This window comes from Myotis davidii, unplaced genomic scaffold, assembly GCF_000327345.1.
Source record: "Myotis davidii unplaced genomic scaffold, ASM32734v1 scaffold807, whole genome shotgun sequence".
Classification (NCBI taxonomy): Eukaryota; Metazoa; Chordata; class Mammalia; order Chiroptera; family Vespertilionidae; genus Myotis; species Myotis davidii.
In genome coordinates this window covers 2,370,366-2,375,007 of record NW_006298272.1, presented here as the reverse complement: position 1 = coordinate 2,375,007, position 4,642 = coordinate 2,370,366, and the positions used below count along the sequence as shown (strand labels likewise).

Genomic DNA, 4,642 nt, shown 5'->3' with positions numbered 1-4,642 from the left:
GAGGGCGGCCTGCCCCTCCGGTGGCGGGGCTTCCTTGGGACGCGTGCGTGCCCGTCGCGCCCTCACTGCCACCCACACTGTTGGGTGGGCGCCGCGCTGGGTGTGCTTTATCGCGATAAAACACTTTTAAAGAAACCTCCGCCGTCAGAGAAGGCCTGTGATGCTCGTCGACTTCTGTTCTTTCAGAGGAAGAAAAGGTGCCTATCGCCAGGCACTTCTCTGCCATTGTTACTATCACATCTTTATCTTTTAAAATATATTTGTTCTCATTTCAGACAGAGAGAGAGAAACATCCATGATGAGAGAGAACCATGGATCAGCTGCCTCCTGCACGCCCCCTACAGGGGATGGAGCCCACAACCCGGGCCTGTGCCCCGACCGGGAATCTAACCCTGACCTCCTGGTTCATAGGTCGACGCTCAGCCACTGAGCCACACCGGCCGGCCCAGCCTTGGTGTTTTAGGGGGAATTCTATTGCAGGTGTTGCCCCCATCCACCTCGGTCCTCCGGCCGGACCCCAGGGCCTGTGATGTGGGCACTGTGTCCTCGTGCCCGCGCCTCCACGCTGGGACTGCGGGACCTGGCGGGAGGGGACCCAGAGGCAGGCACGGGTCTCGGCAGCCTTGCCCCCTCCACTCTCCCCTTGCCCCCCCCTTTACCTTCCTCTCTGAAATCAATAAAACGTATTTTAAAAGAACACACCACACACGTGTGTCTCGGCTGGTGCGTGTGCCCTGCTCACCCAGGTGAGGACGCCGAGGGCCCCGGCCGGCAGGACACCCCTCCCTCTGCATCGGCCTCCCGCTCCGGTCCAGGGGGACGCGTCCCCCCGATGTCCCTCCGTCTCCTGGGAGAGGCCGGGCCGGCCAAGTCTGCGACTGTCACTAAGCGGGACCAGCCACAAACACTGAAGGAGTAAATAGCAGGAGGGGGTGCTGCAGCCTGGCATGCGGACACCGAGTGGGGGCGACGGGAGGTCGTTAAGGAAGAGGAAGCGTGGGCGCCTCGCGGAGCAGCAAGCTTCCTGCCGGCCGGGCCCTGGGACACGCAGGGCTCGCTCCCTCCTACCCCCCCCCCCACCAGGCCCTGGGTGCCACCTGGCTGAGCGGACATGGGCTGCCTCCCCCTCCACCCCAAAGTGGCCCAGCAGCCAGGAGCCCGGGGGCGAGGGGGAGTGCAGCGTGGAGGTCACCTGTGCGTCCAGAGCCCAGGCAGGAGTGGGGGGTGATCCCCAGACCCGGCCTGTGTGGGGGTCCTGGGGGCTCAGCCGGGGCAGAGCAGGAGGAGGGAGAGTCCGCACAGCCCCTCCTCCCCATGCCTGCCTGCCTGCGGGGAGCCTGGGCGGTGGCTTTTAGCTCCTGAGGAAGAAAGCAGGCCACTTCCTGACGCACAGCAGGTGAACCTCAGCCAGGCCAGCGCAAGGCGCCATCTGTCCTCACCAGGCCACGCGGACACTACTGGCTGAAGTGCCCGTCATAGAGCAGGGACAGACCCAGGGACCCCTCCGCCGGCCACCCTCACCACGGGCAGCGTGCCCGCCCCTGCCCGTGTCCAACCCCACCAGCCCCCCCAACCACCCAAGAGAGAAATCCGCTCACGGATGCTGTGTTTATCGCCCCTCGCTTTGTCCTGGCTTTAGGTCCATGAGCTAACGTAGTTTTTAGGAAAGAAAGCATTGTTTCTCAATTGCACCTTCAGTCACGAGCTCTCCATGACAGCGATGAAAAGGACGCATGCCCGGGGGAGGCCTGGCGGTGAGCAGGCAGCGCGGCTCCGTGATCGAAGGTCAGCCTATGAACCAGGAGGTCACGGTTCCATTCCTGCCAGGGCACAGGCCCGGGTTGCGGACTCCATCCCCAGTGGGGGGCGTGCAGGAGGCAGCGGACCCATGATTCTCCCTCATCATTGACGTTTCCGTCTCTTGCCCTCTCCCTTCCTCTCTGGAATCAATAAAAATATATTTTAAAAAGAAAGACACACAACAGCCCAGGTGTGGGAGCCACACAGGGGCCACCCATGGAGGAATGGCGAGCAGGGGTGGGTCGGCCACGCAGGGACCCGGAGGGAGCCTGAGAAAGGAAGGGACTTCACCACACACGACGGCCCCGCGGACACTGTGCGGAGTGAGGTCAGCAGTCACAGGAGGACACACACTGGGCGATTCCTCTTCTGGGGGACTGACAGCCGCCAGACAGGAAGTAGGATGGTGGGTGCAGGTCTGGGGGGCGGGAGGGAGGGTTTCATGGGACAGAGTTTCCGTCTGGGAAGATGAGAAAGTTCCAGAGCAGGTGGTGGTGACGACAACACCGTGAACGGAATTAAGGCCCCTGAAGTTTCACATAAAAAGTTATTATGACCCTGGCCAGTGTGGCTCAGTGGATAGAGCATCCGCCTGCGGACTGAAGGGTCCCAGGTTCGATTCCCAGGCAGGGCACATGCCCAGGTTGCTGGCTCGCTCCCTGTAGGGGGCATGCCGGGGTCAGTTGATCCAAGATTCTCTCTCATCATTAATATTCCTCTCTCTCTCCCTCTTCCTCTCCCTTCCTCTCTCTGAAATCAATAAACATGTATTTAAATAAATAATAAAACGGTGGTTAAGCAGGTGACGCACACTTAGGCTTGTATTTTATGTGTCGTTTGATGCAGTTAGAACCCCCTCAGCAGCCTTCAGTCACCACCCCTGGGGGCCCAGCTCACCCCCAGGCAGCGTTCCCTCAATCGCACAGAAACAGCTTTCAACGTGCAAGAGCTAGATCGACTTTTCTGCAGGTTTTGCACCTGAAGCCTCTAGAGCAGCGGTTCTCAACCTGGGGGTCGAACGACCCTTTCACAGGGTTCGCCTAAGACCATCAGAAAACACATATATAGTTACATATTGTTTTTGTGATTAATCACTATGCTTTAATTATGTTCAATCTGTAACAATGAAAATACATCCTGCATATCAGATATCGACTTGGCCAGCAGGCCAGCCCCATCCTACAAGGACACACTGGCCTTCCTGCCACTTGCTCTCATTCCTCGCCGCCCCCTCCCCGGCTGCACACGGTGCTCCTGTCCACGGTCTCTCCCACTCTGCTGCTTCCCCACAAACCTGCTGGGCACTGACCACCATGTACAGTGACCTGGAACAAGAATGTCTGACTTGAGTCGTTTTTTGGTTGGGGGTCACCACAACGTGAGGAATTGTGTTAAAGGGTCGGGCATTAGGAAGGTGGAGAACCGCTGGTCTAGAAGCTTCTGTCCTACAGCCTCTGACCCCACAGCTTCGAGCCCCTAGTCCCGCCCACAGGGGCTCCCTGCTTTGTGTCTGACTTGAGTCGTTTTTAAAAATATATGTTTATTGATGTCAGAGAGGAAGGGAGAGGGAGAGACAGAAACATCTGTGATAAGAGAGAATCATGAGCTGAAACCGGTTTGGCTCAGTGGATAGAGCGTCGGCCTGCGGACTGAAAGGTCCTGGGTTCGATTCAAGTCAAGGGCATGTACCTTGGTTGCGGGCACGTCCCCAGGAGGAGGTGTGCAGGAGGCAGCTGATCGATGTTTCTCTCTCATCGATGTTTCTAACTCTCTATTCCTCTCCCTTCCCCTCTGTAAAAAATCAATAAAATATATTTTTTTAAAAAGAGAGAGAATCATGGATTGGCTGCCTCATGCACGCCCCACACTGGGGATAGCACCCGCGGCCCAGGCTTGTGCCCTGACCCGGAATCGAGCCTGACCTCCTGGTTCACAGGGCGGCGCTCAGCCCCCGAGCCCCGCGGCCGGGCTCCCCGCTTCACGAGTGAGCACACACTCCGCTGAGACAGTGGGTCCCGCCCAGTGGCACCACGTGTGCAGAGCCCAGGATGCAGGACAGACTCTGACCGGGGCCCGTCCATCTCGAGCCCCAGCCCCGGCCGCGTGGGCAGCCCCCGTGATACCAGAGCCCCCCGCCTGGAGCCACGGCGGCTGCCAGGAAACCCTAGTTCTGTTCGATGCATTTTCCGGGTCCGCGGGGTCACACCTGCTGGAGGCCGCCCCCCGGGGCACGACTAGGAAATGCCCATCACGGGATACGAGGCTTCCACCCTGTGGTTTTCCATGTCGGTGGGAACCCCGCTCGGGGCTGTGGCCGCCATGGAGAGACCGGAACACGGCCTGTGACCTGGCCGGGTGGGGGGCGTCCTCGATGGGCTGAGGGCGTGGGCTCCCGCCCGCCCCTGTCCCCGGGGAGGCCAAGGGGGACACCACGCCCCACAGCTGTAAATTTCCTTTCATCCATTTGCTTGTTTACATTTGGGGAAACATTTTTTGTGGGGTTTTTTTTAATGAAAAAAATCAAGCCAAAAAGAAAATGGCTCCTTTTCAGCCTGAAGATGAGTTTCCCATTCATGGAAAAGTTTACATCGATGTCCCCAGATGTTTGAACGAGGCACACGGACTTCAGGTGATCGTAAGCTTTATCCAGCTGGGGTCAGGGGTCAGGGGTCGGGGCCGTTTTCTCTGGGTCTCAGGGTCTGGCAGCCCGAAGGCGGGTGCTGGGAGGCCCCGAAACTGCCCCGCGCCCCTCGACGCTCACCACTGAGCCACCCGGCCGGGCCGCTCTGCTGGCCGTCATGTGTAAACCCAGGCCTGACACTTAGCGGCTGCAGGTTTGCTC

The 4,642-nt window shown here is 59.3% G+C and overlaps 1 protein-coding gene and 1 long non-coding RNA gene across 2 annotated transcripts in view; one reads left to right on the top strand and one right to left on the bottom strand.

Annotated features, from left to right (window-relative positions):
* AGPAT5 (1-acylglycerol-3-phosphate O-acyltransferase 5) overlaps window positions 1–4,642 on the bottom strand; it is a 35,770-nt gene that overhangs the window by 4,640 nt on the left and 26,488 nt on the right. The window lies entirely within an intron of this gene.
* The window catches only part of LOC107184690, a 14,570-nt gene that overhangs the window by 658 nt on the left and 9,270 nt on the right, over window positions 1–4,642 (top strand). The window lies entirely within an intron of this gene.